This window comes from Bactrocera tryoni, chromosome 3 (assembly GCF_016617805.1).
Source record: "Bactrocera tryoni isolate S06 chromosome 3, CSIRO_BtryS06_freeze2, whole genome shotgun sequence".
Classification (NCBI taxonomy): domain Eukaryota; kingdom Metazoa; phylum Arthropoda; class Insecta; order Diptera; family Tephritidae; genus Bactrocera; species Bactrocera tryoni.
This window is the reverse complement of record NC_052501.1, coordinates 19,063,421-19,085,331: the sequence shown is the minus strand read 5'-3', so window position 1 is coordinate 19,085,331 and position 21,911 is coordinate 19,063,421. Positions and strand designations below refer to the sequence as shown.

At 36.3% G+C, this 21,911-nt stretch overlaps 1 protein-coding gene and 1 pseudogene across 2 annotated transcripts in view; one reads left to right on the top strand and one right to left on the bottom strand.

The window, feature by feature from the left end:
• The window catches only part of LOC120771041, a 239,612-nt gene that overhangs the window by 139,071 nt on the left and 78,630 nt on the right, over nucleotides 1–21,911 (bottom strand). The window lies entirely within an intron of this gene.
• The window catches only part of LOC120769970, a 30,165-nt pseudogene continuing 28,556 nt past the window's right edge, over nucleotides 20,303–21,911 (top strand).

The window sequence follows — 21,911 nt, the reverse complement described above, 5'->3', positions numbered from 1 at the left end:
TGTGCTATAATATGCTGATCTAAGAAATTTCTTAGGAGATAAAATTATTAGTTTGGAAAATAATCCATACCAAATTTTGTGAAGAAAAATTTTCAAATAAAAAAGTTTTCGGTACAAAGACTTCAGTTTGATCGGTCAGTTTGTACGGCAGCTATATGTTATAATAAGCCGATGTAAAAAATTTTTTTGGAAATTAAACTATTGGCTTGGAAAATAATCCATACCACATTTTGTGAAGATAAATTTTCAAATAAAAAAGTTTTTTATAAAAGAACTTCAGTTTGATCGGTCAGTTTATATGACCGCTATGTGCAATAATTGTCCGATATACGCAGTACCGACAATTGAGTAGATTCTTGAAGAGAAGAGAAAAATGTACAAACAACGAAACCATGGTGATCATTTTTCGTTTTCTGGTTGTTACAAACTTCGTGGCAAACTTAATATACCCTGTTCAGGGTATAAATGGCAAACAAAAAAGTGGAGAACTTTCGAATTAGTATTAAGAGCTCGTAGTAGGAAAACATTTATTTGAAGCGCCTATCATCAATCAGTTTTTTAGAGTATAAAGTGAAAAATCATTTTTTTTTTACCCACCCTAATGTATATTGTTAAGTATTGGGGGAAGCACTAGAAAAACATTTATTTGAGTTGCCTATTGACCAGTTTTTCAGTGTATAAAGTGAAAACAATAATCGATTTTTTTTTACCCACCCTAATGTATATTTTTATGTATTGGAATCGCACTAGGAAATTTATTTGAGGTGCTTATCATCAATCAGTTTTTCAGAGTATAAAGTGAAAAATCGATTTTTTTTTTACCCACCCTAATGTATGTATATTGTTAAGTATTGGGGGAAGCACTAGAAAAACATTTATTTGAGTTGCCTATTGACCAGTTTTTCAGTGTATAAAGTGAAAACAATAATCGATTTTTTTACCCACCCCAATGTATATATTTATGTGTAGGAAGCGCACTAGGAAATTTATTTGAGGTGCTTATCATCAATCAGTTTTTTAGAGTATAAAGTAAAAAGAAAATCGTTTTTTTTTTATCCACCCTAATGTTCATATGTATATTATTATGTATTGGGGGATGCCCTAGGAAAAAATTTCATTTGAAGTGCCTCTCAATCAGTTTTTCAGAGTTTCAAATGAAAAAATATAATCGATATTTTTTACTCACCCTAATGCATATTTTTATGTATAGTCGACACATTAAATTTTTCATTATTCTTACCTTTTGTAAATCTACTTATACACATTTGCTCGAATTTTATTATGTTTAACGAAATATTTATATATTTTTTCACTTCTACAAATTAAATTAATGTGGTCAAAAGGCGCTTAACATCTTATTTTCGGTTATTTTTGCATGGTGACATATGTCAAATACATATGCGTATGCGCTCTTATATATTTTTATACAATGTGGAAGAAAAATTATATTTAGATAAATGGAAATTGCGCGCATTTTTTATTTTACAAACAAAAAAAATATATTTTGCTGAATGAAAGCAATGAGCTTGCAGGCCTGCAAATACTTACATACAAACAAGAAAAAAAATATATATATACATATGAATATAATATATGTCTATACATATAATATATGAAAGTAAATTTGTCAACGAAGTATTACAATGTTGCCCCCACTAGGCTAAATGAACCGTTCAAAAAGGCGTTTTTCTCCTACACACCCATTCTGCTCGGCACTTCCGCTTTCGTGCGGCTTTCCGTTACAAATTAAATAAATAATGCCGTGAGCTTAATACTTAATAACATTAATTATTTATTACAAGAACATTTGCAAAAACCACATATTATAGGAATATGCGCACACCTAACCTAGAACTTGGTTTCAAATTTATTTGTCTGCTTGCAAAAAAATGAAAAATTAAAAAATAAACAATTTAATGAATATTTGCTTTGCTTAAGTCCTTGCCCGTGGCAGCGTGCTCAATAAAAAGACCTCTGTGTTGTCAACCAACATCTGGCTTATAATTTTCATTCCCACGAATTAGCGGTTTATTGAAATTGTTTTTGCTTTAATTAAGTGCACTGGTTGATTGCAAGGTCAAGCAAACAAATAGTTGCAACAGAATTTGTTTTTTTTTTCTGTGGAAACGCAAGCATTTGCACGTAATTCGTAGATAAACAAGTCAAAGCAAATAGGAAGTTAGTATTTAGAAATAATATTAGTCTATTTAAATAATTAAAATAAACATTGCCATTAAAAGTATTCGATTTGGAATAATTTTTGCTGACATTGTATGCATGTGTATGTGTTTATTTTGGTACGCTGACCTTAAATGGTAAAATGTGCGTGGGGAAATAAGTTCTATTTGTTTTTGGATATGAGAACATTAGTGTGGCTTATTTTAGTTTGGAATTATGTTAACATAAGCAGATAATATTGGTCAATTTATCCAGTGCATTAGTATCTGTTTTGACATTCGATATGATGGGGGTGGTGAGATTATAGAAAAGTTCTCTTATGTGATTTACATTCCACATATCACAATTAACAATAGTATAGAAAATTGCACTCTATTGTATGCTAGCATTAGAGTGATATCAGAGGTTCCCAACACGGGTCTAAGTGGTTATAACAGTTAGAATTTTCAAAAAACCCGAAAACATCGTCCTCGCTTTGGCTTTTTAAGTTTGCTAGATAGCCAGAAGTCGAACGTAGTCAAATCAGACGAACATTGTAGTTGCCGAGCTATATGAGTCTTTTGGCAAAAGAGTCAGGGAGCCATTCAGAGATTTTGGCACCAATCGAGACTTGATGCGTAGGAGACTCAAAGCATTGTTCGAATGATTTGAGCTGAATCAATTGATACTCAAACACTATCAGTAATGGCTCTAATTGTCAATCGACGATTTTCAAGCACCATGGCTCTCGTCGGTAGAGGTTGGTGGTCATCCAGAACGCGATTCATCTCTAATGCGTTCTCGGGCCGCTTTGAACTCGTTGTTCCACTTATGCAAGTTTTTTCTGCCATAGTTTGATAACCAAAGGCCTTCAGCAACATTTCCAGTGTGTTCGCACAAGAATATTCCTTCACGAAGCAATAATTTAACTAAGTTCTTTACTCAATAAAATCAACTATTGTAAAAATCGAAAAACCCACTTTTGGTTGTTAACAAAAACACTTGTGACTCAGAGTTAATTACAACTTTTGACAAACAGGGACTTGGCAATTTTTTTAGACAATCCCACCAACATAGAGAAAAAATGTACCTGCCTTCCTGATATTGAAATTTTAAATGGCAATTTTACGCTACTTTTTGATCACAGTAAAATTATATACAACGGAAAAAATAATGAGAGTTGAGCTAATATTCTAGATGATATTGATATCATCGGCTTCAATACCCGCACCGTTAGTTCTGCTTTCTCCAGACTGGACAAGGAAGCAAAGCAAATGGGTCAGGCAGTGAACGAGGGCAAAACGAAATATTGCTGTCATCAAACAAACAGTCGTCGCATTCGCGACTTGGCACCCACGTCACTGTTGACAGTCATAACTTTGAAGTCGTAGATAATTTCGTCTATCTTGGAACCAGCGTAAACACCACCAACAATGTCACCCTAGGAATCCAACGCAGGATAACTCTTGCCAACAGGTACTACTTTGGACTGAGTAGGCAATTGAGAAGCAAAGTCCTCTTTCGACAAACAAAAACCAAATTCTATAAGTCGCTCATAATTCCCGTCCTGCTATATGGTGCAGAGGCTTGGGCGATGACAGCAACCGATGAGTCGACGTTACGAGTTTTCGAGAGAAAAGTTCTGCGAAAGATTTATGGTCCTTTGCGCCTTAGCCACGGCGAATACCGTAGCTGTACGAGATATATATGACGACATCGACATAGTTCAGCGAATTAAAAGACAGCGGCTACGCTGGCTAGGTCATGTTGTCCGAATGGACGAAAACACTCCAGCTCTGAAAGTATTCGACGCAGTACCCGCCGGGGGAAGCAGAGGAAGAGGAAGACCTCCACTCCGTTGGAAGGACCAAGTGGAGAAGGACCTGGCTACGCTTGGAATATCCAATTTGCCAATTGGAAAAAAAGAAGAAACGACTGGCGCGCTGTTGTTAACTCGGCTATAATCGCGTAAGCGGTATCTACGCCAATTAAGAAGAAGAAGACTCTGGTAACATATACTTGCTCGCATTCGTCAACCTGGATGTCAATGGCGTGCATAATACTGTATACCTCAATTTCTTCGTTATCAAGAGTCCTATAGAAGCCAAAAAGAAGAGAGTCTAAAAGCTTAACAATATATGGCAGCAACGGTGGCAAACCTCACTCAATAGACGGTGGACCCACAGACTGATACCGGACATCTATTCGTGGATAGATGACATGTTGCACTGGACTTCCTCCCAACACAAATACTAAGTGGACGCCAGTTGCTTTAGAAGCTGCCTGTAAGGTTCCATCGTCATTAGTCCAAATTGTCCGACGTGTTTTAGAGTGCTTTGAAGAATCTAAATATGTATTCTTTCATTTTTTATTGAGAACTGGAAAGCTATCAGCGAAGCGGCAGCAAGAATCGTGATAAAACTTTGAAATCTAGAGCAGATTAGGCGTCCGCCAGTCCCTGCCATAGAGGAGACTTAAGTGTCTTATCGCTTCCATGAAGTAATACTTAATCAGGTGGTTCTGTGGGATAGTCTGGAGTTGGGAGTAGGTTAGATTTAGCGGATAGAAGTTCGAAATTCCAGCTCTTGATGTTTCCCTCTACTAAAAAAAAACATAAAGAACATTGGAAAAAGTGAGGAAGAGTTCAAAATTGAAGCAAGAGAGTGATTAAAGGAAGTTAATAACTGCTTTGCGAACAAAACTACAGTAAACTACTCAAAGCTATTGAATATCAATTAGCAAAAAGTACCATAACAATTAGCCTGAAAGAATTTAGATGAAAATTGCAAAATTTAAATTTTACAGAATAATTTATTACATAATTTACTATATCACATTATAAATCTATTACCTATACTTGATGATGTCAAAATCAGAGTCATTCACTGCTTTTAGTATTTGTTTGCTTTCTCATACTGTTCCTTGAACATCTAGTGTAACTTTCAGCTTTAGCTATTTGAAAATAACTTCCAGATTTAAAAGTTTATCAGAGGGAATTGGTTTCGGTGCCACTTTTTAGATGAATCAACTACCAATGATCTCTTCAACTTTGTCATGCATAAAAGCATAAAGAAGCTCACATGAAAATTGACCACAACACCGAGAACGCAAATATACCCACAAACATATATACAACTGAGAATACATGTGTGTGCACAAGTAACTTGTTGCTGTGACAAACGACTGAGGAAAGTGTCATTGGCGAAAATTGTATGGAAAATACGGTCAGCATTAAATACAATTTCCAATAGCATTTTGCGGTGAAATGGCCAACTGAGAGTGCAAAATAAACACTTTGCGCGCATGTCTGTATATAAACACAAGTGTGCGTGTGTGTGTTTGCGCAACATAGTGTGAGTAGAACATGACAGTTACAGGCAGCAATTTGACACACCCTTTCAGCACAAGCGTCTCGCGCGTTTGGTCTGTTCTGCTTGGCATTTACACCCGCACCTCAGCGCCTTTCATCAGACTGGAATGCCTTGGAGGCGACATAGCGGGACTGTTGCAGTATGTTAACTGCCGCCTGCCAACTGGCAGTTGACATCAGCAACCATTTGTGCCGCAACAATTGCCAGTCGCTCAAAAGCGTTAATTGATATGTGGTTGTACTTTTTCGGTTATTGTTGGCGCACACAGCTGCGCCGACAGCGCCCAACAGTGCCGCCAGCCGGTAAACAAATGGTTGTACACGAGGCGAGACCAAGTGTCACAGCATGTTTTCGTTGCCCTCAATTCGTTTGGCTCTTCGTTTGCGGTATTATTTTTAATTTATTTTGGTGTCGTTTTTTTTCTTGACAACTTTCCTGCTGGTGGGCCCTGTTATTATACCCTGAACAGGGTGTACTAAGTTTATCAAGAAGTTTGTAACAACTATAGGAAAGCTTCGGAAACCCTTGTATATATAATATACGAATATATATCGTATATATAAAAAGGATCGCAGTGACGAGTTGAGTCGATTTATGGTCAGTAACCGATAAAATTCAAGTCTTTGTATGGAAAACTATTTTATTTGCCGAGATAACTTTACGAAATTTGGCATGGCTTATTCTCCGAGGTGACGCAATAATCTCAGTAAAAATTCTTCAGATCGGCCTACTATAGCATATAGCTGCAATACCAACTGAGCGATCAAAATCAAGTCTTTCTATGGAAAACTATTTTATTTGCCGAGATATCTTTACGAAATTTGGCACGCATTTTTCTCCAAGGCAGAGCTATAATCTCCGAACAAAATATTCAGATCGGATCACTAAAGCATATAGCTGCCATGCAAACTGAACGATCAAAATTAAGCTGCTGTATGGAAACTTTTTTATTTGTAAAGGGTATTTATTATAGCTTCGGTGCAACTGATTTTTTGAGTATTTTTGTTTCACTTGCAATTTATCTGTCATAGTCTGCTGACTACCAATTCGATAACAATTACAGTAAGTTTATTTGTTTACGTGTTTACCAATCGCTTCGCAGCAAATCATTCTTGGTGAATTTTTAATTAGCGTTTTTATTGCATCGGTTTCGTTTATTTGGCCGCAACTTAATTCAGCGCTGTGCATAATGTACTGTTAACGCGTACCCATACACATACAAATAATTGCTCATCACTACACTCCTTTGTTGGGTTTAATTCATTAGTAATTTCTTCTTTTCCAGCTGGTTTCTTTACACTCATACATACATAATTTACTCTTTCTTAATTCTTTGTTTTAATTCTTTCGCTATAACTTTGCTATTGTCATTGGACTGTCAGTCAAGTATTCAATGCAGTTGAAAAATTCTTGTGGGAAATTAATTCCACGAATTACGGAAGGCTTGTCTAGCACGTGGGTTCATTAAGCTGATTTACTTGCAATTAAACTTGTAACGCCAGTGATTTATTTGATGTTGAATACTACTATTATGTACATTTTTAAATAAGAAGGTATGAAGGTATATACAAGTACATATATTCCGAAATAAAGGTGGAGGAAAATATTTGTTTTTAGTAGAAATCAAAATAAATTTTTTAAGTGGCACAAATATCGATGATTTTATTTCTATCCGGTTACTAATGGCTAACGTGCTGGATGGCACTGGCACAACTATTCAGTTGGACATATCTTATCGACATCTCTATCGAGTCCTTTCGAATGATTATGGTGGATATTTTGGGTAATGCAAACAACTCAACAATCATCGAAATGGAGGAAAGAAACGAGGCCAAACCAAAAAACCAACGCCAAATTCGCTCAAAAATCAAGGTGATGCCCATTTTTCGATATTCGTCGTTTGGTGCATCATGCGTTTTCAGTCGATAGAAAAGATAGAATACAACTCGCTGAAGAATATGAAGGTCACCCCAAAAAGTGCTTATGGAAAGTGTTTCAAGGACACTAGACAAGGCGTTGGCATAAATGTATTACATCTGTTGGGGATTACTTTGAAGGCGATAAAATAAATATTGATGAATAATTAAAAATTGTGCATTTTACTTACAATTTTCGGGTACTTTTTTATCAGGTGATGCCCATTTTCGATATTCGTAGTTTGGTGCATCATTAATTCGTTCCGGAGGTGTAGACGGTCAATAATGAGTTCTATTTGAACGTAATGAGGCGTTTGTGTGAGAACATCCGTCGAAAATGGCCGGAATATTGGAAGAACAATTTATGAATTTTACACGATGATAATACAGCATCGCAACGAGAAACGATTATGGCCAAATTTAAAGCCAAAAACGCAATGAATAACAACGACGATGTATTCACCAGATTTGGCTTCGTGTGATTTTTTCATGTTCCCCAAACTGAAACTGCCGCTCGTTGGAAACCGTTTTCAGTCGATCGAAAAGATAGAACGAAATTCGCTGAAGAATATGAAGGTCACCCAAAAAAGTGCTTATGGAAAATATGTTTCAAGGACTGGACAAGTCGTTGGCAAAAGTCATTATTTAATCGGAAAGTCGGATAAGGGAAAATGTAGTTATTCACTTTAGTTTGTTTTCAAATAAAAAATTTAGTTTAGAATGTAACTGAATATAAATATAAAATCTGCAATTGATAAAATATAATTCTTCTATAGAAATATTTACTTCAGATCGCAACTGCTGAAAAACAAAAATCGTTTTCAAAGTGCCAACAATAATTTCGAAAATCCAAACTACTGCCAATGGAGTTTCTCTATATAACCTATAGGTATTTTATACATAACTTTTCCTAAAATAGAGACCAAGTAATTGGTGCATCGTAGCATGACAAGGATAGCCCACTATTTTATGGTTGCTTGCTATCTAAAAATATCTACATACAAAAGTGAATAAACCCAGTGGGACTACCTCAAGGACAAGTTGCCATAAACAAAGCATGTAGGTGGTGCTATGTAAAATTTTGTGCTGTCAATACTATTGCTAAATGTCCTACATTTGTGTTTCTTCACGCTTAATAAATGAGTTTTATGATTTGCAGTTCCATATTCCCCCACAAGCATGTAAATATGTACAAACTGCAAGCACTGCAACGATTTTACGCGCAATATAAATGTATTTGTTGTTTATTGGACTTTTGGTGTCACCCAGATATCAGTCGCACACCATGTTTAACATTTTGTAAACATTGTTGTGCAGTTAATTTTAATTTAATTTTTAATTTAACTTACGTAACTTTGCATTTTTATTACAAATGCAAGCAAAATTAATCAATTTTATAGGCGATTCCATGAAAGATGACGGCAATGCAGCGCAACAGTTGTGGAGCCGTGCATACCGTGTGTGTGGGAAAAAGCGGCGGTGTGTAACTGTTTGTGGGGAAGATCGGTTGAGTAATGTGGCTGTGTGCCACTTTTTCGCCGACATTGACTAATTGCAACAATATTTGGTAAATTTTTATCACATATTTTGCTATTGTTTTTTAAACAAATTGCTTTTTGTATGTTTGTAAGTCCATTATTGTGCGGCTTTCGAATATTTGTATTGCAGCACTTTTTGTTTCGAGGGTTGTTAAAAAGCATGTATATATTTTTGTGAGATAGTTGAAGTCTTATTTCTAATAATTTGAATAACTCAAAAATTAGTATAATTACTTTGAAAGCTCAGCACATACCTTATTAGCAGCCGGCAGTAACCAATTGCTCCAATTAACTTGAAATGCACACAAACTCGTTGAGCAAATATTCTTTATCACAAAAGTCACAAACATATTAATCTAACACACTAAAATTATTGATTATTGCAACAAATTTAATAATTAATCACTTTTAACAAACTTTTCACAAACTTTTAACAATTTTTCACAAATTTATCCAATGAATTTTGCCGCTTCACTGCATTTTGTTTGTTTACATCAGCTGATGACTGTAGGGCTGCATTCACACAGCAATTAGCGATGTTGCGAATGTTCGCCAGTGCAGTAAAATAACCGAATCAGCAGCTGGGGTAATTACTCAGTAGAGAATTCGGGTGCTGTTAATATTTTTTTTTATTTTGGAGAATATGTAGGAATGCATATGTAAATATTTCATACAGTAGTTTATTAAATTTATTTCTTATGAAAAATAATGCACATATGTACCAAATTTGACCCAGACTCGTCCATTTAAACTGCGAGTACAAAACGAATTGTTGTAAATGTTGCTGAAATGTTTTGGGAAGTGAACTTGTGTGAAGTCGTTGAAATCCACTCACTCATCCCCCTCTGTTAATGACGACGCGAACATCGAATAAGTTAAAAAAACAATGTTTGAAAATCTTCGTATTGATATTAGAGAGTTAGTGGAGGATCTTAAAATTTCTTATGGATTGACTCAACATATTGTGGGTAATATTTAGGGTATGAAGCGCCAGACTCGATCTAAATGTCGTGTAGAGTTAGTAAAAGAGTTGCTTGACAACATAGCAGAGGACTCTATATTTAACAAACGCACCGTTACTGGTGACAAGTAACGGGTTTATAACATCAAAACACGCTAAAGACATTGAAGACCATACAGCCGGGGCTTATAAAAGTGTATGGAAAATTAAATAGTACGTTTTACAAATTTAAGTATTTTTTTTTTTTTATACCTTCCTGAAGAAGTTCTCAAGTAATATTAGTAATGAACTAGTGAACTCGGAAACAAGGAAGTGTGAGATTTAATAACATGATAAGTCTATTTGGGAACAAACGTATTCAAGATAAGACTTAGCTCCGTCAATATTATTGTACATAGTGTCTATAGACTTCGTCGGAGGGTGTATGGCTGCGAATGTTGCTATCAGACTCAGAGAATCTGGGTTCTTGAAAGAACACTTATCTGAACATTCGGATATTCTTAAATACTTTCGACTTCATAACGGATCACTTGGACCATGGAGTGGCCAAACCGAACTCTGGCGGCTCTTTCTCTATCGACGAGGGATGGGTGTTTAGAAACCGTTGGAGGAGAGGGGCAATGAGCTTCTTTACGGATTGAAGCTCTCTAACAAGTCCAGCTTCAGACTTTTTGACTATTTCAGTGTCTTCCAAGCCGAGATTGCAGCCATTAAGGTAGCGAAAAGCGCCTAAAGTCGCCATCAATATCATCGAGTGTCTTTGTGATAAGACTAGTATGGGTGCCTGGTCATAGCGGAATCACAGGAAATTGCCAAGCTGATCAGCTAGCAATAAAACACATCCTAGAACCGGGAGCGGCCCGTATCCTATGTGTTCTAGCACTAGATAGCTGGGCTTCGCGGAAGCTTGTGACCTCTTAGCCCTCAGTAAGGCTAGCCTCTCCCTAGTTTTGGAGCTTTTACAAGCTATTGCCCTATTAGCGTCCATGCTGTAGGGTTGGCAATCTTACCAGACGCCATTTGCAGAAGATGTATAGTAGCGATGAGGTGGAAACGAATCAACACTTCCTTCTTGACTGTCCCGCGTTTGGGAGGTCAAGTCTTAAGTACTTGGGAGGTCAAGTCTTAAGCACTTAGGATCGCAGACCTCTGCAGTTTTGTATTGGCTAAAAAGCGCTTTGCTATTTATAAGTTCTAACAAGGGAGTTCTTCTTTTCTATGGCTTCACAAAGGACTACATATAGCAGTCCACCTGCGATCTTCGATCAGCAAATTTCGCAATATTTTCTAAGTTTTTTGCTATTTTAAGTTGGAGAAAAATAGTACTTAATTTCTCATACGATGCTTAAAGAGAGATGAACGCATATAAGAGAAATGAGCACCTAGAAGAGGAAGAACAAAAATTGTCTTCTAATCAGGATAGCTGTTAGAACAGAAGCTTATACATATTTTTCAATATTTTTGGAGAACTGTTTAAATTGCTTTCAGGGATACATATATTACAGTTGGCGAGTAGCCTTCAGTTCTACTTTGAAAGCATATGCTCCATAATGGTTATAAATAATTAAAAACTATTGAAAGTTAATAGAAATTCTTCACATTTTTAATTAGATAACACAATTTAGTTCTTTTGTTAATTTTCTTACAGCAATTGCTGCTCAGTTAATAAATTTAATTGTTTAATGCTTGAAATTGAATTTAAACTGATACCTGTGCACTGACTACAACAAACGGTTTTTAATATGATTATTGCAAATTACATGAGCACACACAATATACAAAACTGTGGTATGGCAAAAGCACACATATTTTTAAGTACTTTCTGAACATAACTTTTCAATCACGCCATAAATCGCATTAAAAAACAATTACTACGTAAAATGAAGAGCAAAAATGCCAAAACGAGAGAGAGGGAGAGCGAAAGATAGCGTTGATTGTACGCGAACACACATTGACACGAAAACACTTTTCACATGCAGCAAATGCAATTAAGTTTTAACGCGCATAGCAGCCAAACCAATAATGGCACTCAAAATGGTGAATGGTGAATGCGCTGCGCATGCGCAATTACAAGTCGCTAAGTGGAAAGTGGCTGCACAACGCGTCTACTCAATTTTTAGGTGAAATTTAGCGAAAAACTAGCGAGCTTTTCAGAACAAAAGTATGAAGTGAATACATGTGCCCAATTCAAGGTACACACACACACATACTACATTTCACTGAACTGAACAGAAATTGTTTGCTGTTGATTTTCATTTGATGTGATGTACATGCGCACGGTTTTTTATTTCGAACTTTTGCCGGGCCGGCTTCGGGTAATGTTACTTTTGCAACAAAAATCGTATGGCCTCGTGAAATTTGCATAACTGACAATGGCAGCAACAAGCTGGTACAACCTGGTTACACGAAGGCCATTCGAAAACAAAGTGCTGCAAACAAAATGCAACCAAAGGCGAGCGCAAAAAATGCACAGTCAGCGAATAGCTGTGTGTAAAACTCAATTAAACCTCTTGGCTACATCGAAAAGCAATTTCTACACGCATAACACGCATACGCGGGAATTCACTATGCGCGTTTCTGTCGAATTTTTGCGAAGTTTGTTTTTCATTTTCAAAAATTTTTGCCTGCCGGCTCAATAAAGGCGCGTATTTACACATCCACTTTAAATAAAATCTGAAATTAATTTCCTTAAAATTCACTCTTTTCGCTGCAGGAAATGGATGTGTGTGCTTCTCATCGCGAATAAAAAAGCAGACAAACATATTTATGTGCAAACATACATACAACATGTACATATGTATATATATTTCTACTCAGTCGAAGCACGACAACAGTGTTAAGGCTTGAGTTTTAATGCTCGTAAAGTGAATAACAACTTTTCACATTGAAGTAGCTCCCGCTGTTTGCGGAATTTCCAGCTTGACCAGCTTGTAGTTTCACTGAAAGCATTTGCCGCGCAATCTCAGCGTCGGCATTTGATGCGGGTCTTGTTTACATTTTCATTAGGCAATATTTGCCTCTTTATAAAAGTCATCAAATGTCTCTCGCACTAAATCAACAACAAATACTTTTACAATTTTACTTATGCTAATATGTGAAGACTCTTATGGTGACTACACAAGTTCAGTGGCATTTACAACTTAGTTCGTACGTCCCGCTGATTCTAAAATTACATAGATATATGTAAATAAAGTAAATGGCAAGCTGCTCACAATAACAAAATCTAACAAAAAAGTTCAACGAACTCGAATTTTTCCAAATGGAAATAGTTTTTTCTTATAAGCAGCTAGTAAGGCAGTCAAATTTCTTTCTTATTAGTATTATCGATTTGCACTCAATCTGTGTTCTTTTCTCTTACCATTATATTGGATAGTCGAGAAAGTATTTTCGTATATCTAACCAAATTTCAACATTTTTTTTTTAATATTTAAAATGAACTTTAATGAACCAAATATATAGCATTTTGGTTGGTCAATTTTTGCCATTTTTCCGCTAGAGACATTATCATCTGTGTAAAACTTTTCTGGTTTCTCGGCGAAAAACTGTGACAAGTAATTTTCACTGGTTTCTCTTGAAGCCAACTTTACTATATTAAGGGAGTTCTGCATTGATCGAAACAAATGGTAGTCCGATGGTGCAAGGCCAGGGCTACATGTTGGAAGGCATTCTTCCTTTTTTTATACAAAAATTTCAAAAATAGCGAATTTCTTCATTATTTTTACTCATTTTAAACAGCTTTCCGAAATTGGATTTCACTTTCGAATAGTGCCCTGTACAGTCTTTTTGTGAGAGTGTTATAACGTTTTCAACTCAATATTGACCGGATTGAAATTAAATTTCCACTTCGGTTTTTGCAAAGTTCCATCACAGCTTTTACAATAAAAGTTTTATATTCTTACATAAAATTTGACTTCACATATCCTTTTTGTGTTTGATGAGCTCAATCTGCCAAAAAAGTTCTAGCTTTTAACGAGTGTTTGATTTTCAGAACAATTTCAAATTCTTATTTAAATGGTCATAAAAGCAAAGCCTAAATAAATGAAGCCTCTAATAAATTAAATCGTCCCTCTCAGGGTACATCGTAATTCTAATATATCACTCATACTTGTATGTCCCCCCTCAGGGAATATTCAAGTTTATTAGTGATTAGGGTGAATTGAGTTATTTCTGCGCAACTTTTTGAGACAAGCAAGAAAAAGTATGAAAAATCACATCAAAATATCGTAAAATTCCTCAGAGATAGATATAGAAGAAGTGCCGGCGGGTTTTGTGTCAGACAAGAACGAGAGACGCGTGCTTACGGTGGTCCGCGCACTTCTTGGAACCACTTGAAAAGAGCGATATATACCGACATGTTAGAACGACTAACTGTACAACAGAACAACAGCAGTGATATCGTTCCACGAAGAAGGCGACGAAGAATTCGCATACATAGCAACAGCGATGAAAGAGTACGGAAGAGAACACACGGAATCATGACAACGTATCGTCCAATCAAGAGTGGGAGTATATTATTAGAAAGGGCGTTCCCCCAAGCCACAATCAATTTTGACTTACATGAAGCCGAAGAATAACCGGATCACAAGTACCAACTAACATAAAAGAGCCCATTGACTATTTTACACTATATTTTACTAAAGAATTAGTAAACAGCATAATAAAAGAAACCAACAATGATGCCAAAGATGAAATCGGAAAGTCAACTTGGCATAAGTGGTACAATGCCACCAAAGAAGAATTTCTAGCATTCATCGACGTCATGCTGAATATGGAATTGATTCAACTACCCAACATGCAAGAATAGTGGTCCACTGCTGACAATAGTAGAAGTGGGTGATACGCATATATGTGCTGATGGACGCAAGAACAGGAACACAATAGTAATTCCATACTATGGAAGCATAACTTCAGATAATATGTGCAGGCCGGATCTTCCATTGAGCACAAAAACATTGCTACATTTATAGGAGAACTTATTAGACAGAGTTCCTGGTGCAAAAGGATACCAAATATTCACCGACAGGTACTATACCAGCATCCATTTAGCGGAAGAATTGTGAAAGATGAATTGTCATCTTACTGGCACTATAAACATCAATCAAAAGGCGTACCGCCACAAATAAAGAAACCAAGATTTTCACCAAATAAAACAGTTGCAAAAAGGAAAAGTAGTAATAGGCTTCTTGCGTGAAAATATAAAAGAATTATTACCATGCTCACGAATTATTGTAATATTCAACTACAATCTACCCAGAGAACATTACGGTATGATAATGTCGTAACAGTAAATAGCCTGAAATGGTTTTAGAATACACGGCCAATATGAGCGGTATGGATCGTGCGGATCAATACGCTTCGACGTATTGTTTCCCTCGTAAATCGTGGAGAAAGCTATATTTTTGGGCGTTGGAAATGTGTGTGATAAACTCATACATCATATATCGCATCTGAAAGCAAACAACTAATGAAACGCCAAAGACACACCAAAACTTTGTCAAAACACTAATTCTCCGATTGAGGGGCGATTTTCGTGTGTCAAGAACGCACCCATTCACACCTTCTGGAATCAATAGGTTAGATAATAAATTACATATTCTTCGCTACTCTACCAAATACAAAAACAACAACTACTGTACTGAATAATTCGTGTCAGATGCGAAAACAATCATGCGTTGGTGACATCCTTCACGGCATATTGATATTGTCGCAAAACAGAACATGTCAAACACCTTTGACATTCATATAAACTTATGTGTTATTGCAAAAGATGTATGCAGAGGACGTTCAGCGACATTTACCGCTTCCGCATTGCCATTTCACCCCAAGGGCAGGCGCCACTTTTGGCCGAATGATGAATACTTAATATATATAGTATATCAGAGAATTATTCGCAGTAGTGGCATGAATATGCTAATAAAGCTGTACAAATCTGTGTGCTGTGCAAAGATACAGCAGCAGCAGCATTAACATAACATTACCATTAAGATAACAACGCCATCGTAAGTATTTGTTATGGCAGCATTTAAAAACAACAACAACAGCGACGTTTTCAAGCAACATTTCGCTTTATTAGCGCTCATCAATCATCGCGGGTCGGTGGCGTTGACTTTTGTGTGTGAACGTATATAAAGTAGGTATATATTTCTTTGTATATATGTAGTGGATGTGTGTGTATTTAAGCAGTGTGTTGGCTATATTTAGGCAGCAGACGTAATTTTAAAACTTCATAAATATTATATATAGCATATCAAGTTTTCCACAAAGTTTGTCACACTCAGAAGGTAACTATACGGTCGAAGGCACTATAAAATATATACAAAAATGCTTGGAGTAGCCGCCATTTGAGATATCGTACTGAAATTTTGCATATAATCTTTCATTCAAAAGAAGAAGCTTTGTTGGCTGTAATCAACAATTTCGGTCCACTTTTGGCTCCAGCTCCCATACAAACTGATCGCTCACAATCACACCCCTGGTATGGAAAATTTTTATATTTGACTAGATATCTTCATAAAATTTTGCACAAATTATTATACAAGACAATGCTATAATTCTTGAAAATATTGTTTAGATCGGAGCACTATATTATATAGCTGTCATACAAAATGACCGATCAAACTGAAGTCCTTGTATGGAAAACTTTGTTATATGTAAAGATACCTTCAAAAAATTTGGTATGGAATATTTTCCGAGCCAATGACTTGATCTTCTATGAAATTTTTTAGATTGGCCTATTATAGCACATTGATGTCATACAAACAGACCGGTCCAAATCAAATTCTTGTATGAAAAACTTTTTAATTTGCGAAAATAACTTCATGAAATTTGGCATAAATTATTTTCAAAGACAGCGCTATAATATCGGAAGAAACATTCCAGATCAGACCACTATAGCACATAGCTGCCATACAAAGTGATCCACCAAAATCAAGATAATGATACTTGTGTACCTTTTTCGCCATAAAAATACACGTGTGTAGGGTATTATAGCTTTGTTACAGTTAAAAATAGTAATTTTACTGTTTTATTTTAATATAAATTTTCACTTTACGTATTTCTATTACTTTTTTCAGTTTGCTATATGTATTTGACATATTTCTTTGTTGTTGCTTTGATTTCGCTTTTCACTCAATGAACATGAATTAAATATAGTAACTATTTTTCTATTCATTCGCATGATATATAACAGAACTTGTTGTTGAAACCTTCACACGATCAATTTGACAAATTGCTTTGTAATAGGTTAGCAGCGCAATGTTCCACATACGCCCCGGCGCACCGTCTGGCACGAGTACTTACTGAATACTATTTTAGTGTGTACCTGTGTGTGTGTGTATGGGGGATTTCACCTTGTATCGACGACAAGTTGTTGCGCCACATTTGTAGCGCTTTCAGCACATTAATTGGCGTAACAACAACAATAACAATAATAAGAAAAGTGAAAATAAGCGCAATGAGGCAATAAGCACAAATAATTAAATAAGGCGAAAATTAAACAACAATTTCATTTGCACACACATGTTGATTTATAATGAGAAATAATTTTAACGACAGTGCTAATCCGCTTTTATTGGCCTTTCCATTTGTTTGTAGCAGCGCGGCATGCGGCATGACAACGATGTGTCTGAGCAAGTGAATTTTGGTCGAGTTTATAATTTTTCCTGCTTTTTTACAGTTTGCTGCGCGACATTATTTGCATTTCCATGAACTTGTCTTGTAAGAAGATTTTGAAATTAGTATTATTGAAGTTCTATTTATAAATTGTTAAAATGTTTATTTATAAAAGCTTTGTCTAAGTAAATATCTATATTTGGTTCACTTCGAAACTCACAGACGCCCAAAATTATATAAATACTCTTCTTAATTATAGCAGCGTAAGAGTTCTTGGCTGCAATGTCAATACGTTTATTGCTCTCAATTGTCCTTTATTGACATTCCTGTTGACAAACAACGCCGTCGTCAGTTTTTGCTTTGCTGAGTAGTTTTCATTGTAGCTATTTTTAACCAGACTGCTATATTTACTTGCTTCATTTGTTTAAACAAGTTTCTTTGCTCTTACTGTGGAAGATTTTTTTTTGCACAAAAATGCCGTCAAGCCAATTTACTTTCCCCTTTCGCTTTCAGTACCCATTCCCGCTTTCGTTTTGCCTACGTACGGCACAATCGCAAAAAACATACAGATCATTAAACTTTTCCCACCATTGACCAATGGCCATCGATTCGATGATAAATCGCTTTCTGTTGCTCATCATAAGCATTTAAGTATTTTTTTTGTGCAGGCACTTTTCGGGCCATAGCAGGCACGCTTTATCAATGAAGTGAGGAAGTGAATTTTAAAAGCCATTCAGAGCACGCCATTTAACATATTGGCAAAAGCACACTTGAAATACACTTTTTATTTTATTTTTTTTTTAATTTTAATTCATATTTTTATTTTTAAATTAATTATTTGAAGAGCACGCATTATGGTTTTTTATTTTAAATTAATATTTTTCACTTTTTAACGTCGCTATTATTTATCTTTTTTTTAACTTTAAATAAATTATTACTGATTAGTATGTATAACAGTGTAATTTATAAGAAAATTAAATTTTGAATTTGAAATTGTTTTTTTTTCAAATTTTTTTATCTATCTGCCATATATTTAGTATGCAAAACTCGTTGGTCAAGTTCATTTTTTTTTTTTTTGGAGCATGAAAGTTAATGTCTTTTGGCATAATATTGATCAAATTTACCTAAAAACTTTACAGAGTTCTTCTCTGGCAACAAGAGGGAGCACCGGTAGACGCCAAGCAAGGAGGGGTTAAAGGCAAAAGTGAGGTACAAGGCGGTGGTCGGATTATGCAACCGTCTCGAGAGCAAGGCCAGCCTGAAAGAAGAAATGGTGAAACGGCTGGTTTGGCCTAGAGAGAAGGTGACGAACGGGCGGGTTCACTTCGTCGCTCGAAATTACTGAAATGCCTCGGATCCAGCGTAAACTAATCGCTTTGAGGAATATATAGTTAGAAAGAGGCAGCGTTCGACAGAGAGCGAGCCAAAAGCACCCTTCAACAAGAAAAAACGTTAACTTCGGCTGCACCGAAGCTAATACACCCTTCACATATTACATTGGTGCCTTAGGAAATAATTTATACCAAATTTCGGAAATATATCTTGTCAAATGCAAAAGTTTTCCATACAAGAACTTTATTCCGATCGTTCAGTTTATATGGCAGCTATATGTTATAGTGGTCCGATATCGGCCGTTCCGACAAATGAGCAGCTTCTTGAAGAGAAAATGACGTTTGCAAAATTTCAAAAGGATATCTTAAAAACTGAGGGACTAGTTTGTATATATACAGACGGACGGACGGACGGACGGACAGACAGACAGACGGACATGGTTAAATCGACTCAGGTCAACATACTGATCATTTATATACATATGTATATACTTTATAGGGTCTCCGACGCTTCCTTCTGGGTGTTACAAACATCGTGACAAACTTAATATAGCTTGTTCAGGGTATAAAAAGAGGAAGTGAAATGAAAGATAGACGTCAGACATGCGGGCGACGAAACGACAACGTTCAAAGCAGCGGCGGCAGCCAATGGTATTGTCAAAGAGCATTTGACCGCCGCTCAGTAACCCGCTTGGACAAATGTCACAAAAGCGTTGGAAGCCCTCTTCTCTATAATGGACGTTAAACCGAGCACACCCATGTCGTCATTTGATGGAGCAGGATGGTTTTGCGGAGTCAAAATCTTAAAATGTAACGACGACCCGACGCTAAAATGGGTAAAGAAAGTTATTAGAATGTTCCAAACTTGTAGGAAGGAACGAAACTGGAGGTAGTGGGCCGCAGCAGTATTCCATCGGTGTCCAATGCGAAGGTAACCATGGTGAACCCGGAACATGCTCTGCGACTGCTACAACGACAGAATCCGGACGCGCCAACTAGCGGCTGGAAAATATTAAGCGTTGCGTAATACATCGGCGGAAATGGAGGCCAGAGCTTCATGCTCCATATCAAAAAGGCGGCAGAGGATATTCTTTACGCGAGGTTCGGGAAGGTGGCGTGCGGCGATGGAAGGAGTTCCTTCGCCTCAAGAAGCTTCACCCCGCGGACGGCAATAAAAACACGTTGGAGATGGATGAAGTAGATTTCGACGCAGAAGATATAATGGCTACTTCACTTGTCCTACAGGTCAACCTCCACCGGTGAAAAAAAGAACCCAGTCAGCAGTCTAATAGTGCCAACCCAAGAGCTGAGGGTACTGCAAGTGAACCTCCACAAAAGTAAGATAGCCTTTGCCGAGCTTCTTCTCAATTTAGTGGAGGGTTCCAGGGATAAGTATCTACTCCTTGCATCCTGCTATATGTCACATGATTGCGAGGCGCCAAAGGCCGGCGGCTACATCCAGCAGAAGGAAGCAGGCGTGGGTGACGGCCATCATACGGTTAAGGATAGTTTCGACATCAATCAGCGAGGTGAGTCCCTACTCAATTATTTTTTACAAGGTAGTCTAGTGGTAGGTAATCGAGGTGAAGAACCTACCTTCATAGGACCCACTTCCAGAAATACAAACTGGGATCTTTGTGGACGATACTATTAGGCAAGAGACTTAGCCCTACGCTGCGATTCAAGCACAAAGCCCCTTGGTGAAACAAGGAGCTTGGTCTTGCAGAGGCAAAGTACGGGAATGTCTCAACTGGGACAAGCTAGCAGAAAGCGAGGACTGTTGGAACGAATATAAAGATCTTCTAAGAGACTACAAAAAGTATGTATGCAGTACTATATTCCGAATAAGTAGCGTCTTTAGTTCATATGTCTCTATTTTGTTCCTTAAAAACTCAATTAACAATATTTTACGTTTACCAAGTTTAAATTAATTTCGTATTTTTTGCTAATTATTTTAATCAAATGAAAAAGAAAATTTCGAGAAATTGCATTTGAGCTATTTTAAATGAATTTAATCTATACATACACCCTGTCCAGAAAGTATCGAGAATTCTTCATTTTTTTATGTAAAACCTTCTTATTACATAGAAAGTATCTATTTTGATGCCATTTTGGTTAAAATTTCTCAGATTTTCGCCAAACTATTACCTTGGGATTTAAGTTTTCATTATATGCAAAGTCTTTTATTGTGAAATTATGAATATAACTTCGTAGTATTAATTCGAAAAAGCAATAGAAAAATGTCTACGATAAAAAACTGTATCATAAAATGAGGAAAAATATTGTATGTATACAGCTGCTTGCATTCTCAATATCAGGGGCAGCATCAGCGTCATAACCATTAAAACAAAATCAGAAAACGTTATTGCTGAATCCTATATTTCCAGTACATACACTAAGCTAAAAGTCCTCGATGACCCACTCATTCAACTTTTATTTCGTTGGAAGCGAAGGTGTTGTTAAAGGTGTGGCTGGCTGGATTTGAGGATATCACGATGTACCTTAATTTGAATACGTATACTACAATTTGTTGAATATACATCTGCATATAGATGTACATACATACATACATACATATGTGTATGTATAACTTTGGACATTTTGAATTTTCCATATTGTTTTCATTGTCATTTTTATAGCTCTGTTCATACCTTTGGCTTCAACTGATCATATCGCAATCAAATTAAATGATATCGCTGGCTATTAAGATGGACTTTTGAATGCAGATATCGTTGCTTTGAATATACTTCTACTTATAATATACACATGTATGAAAGTCTTTTGAAAGAGTTTTATAATAATGAGCTCTATAAATAATGAAATTACAAAATCTTCAAATTAGTTGGACTGGTTGGCAAATGTTAACGACACATCTGTTAATAATTTCTGCATAAAATCTTAACATAGAAATTTCCTACCTTCCACTGTTAACCACAATGTAAGTTAACCACGGCGCCTAAAAGTATGCACAGCATTCCATGTAACAGCAGCAGTCCACCATGTAAATTTGAATAATATGGCTGTAA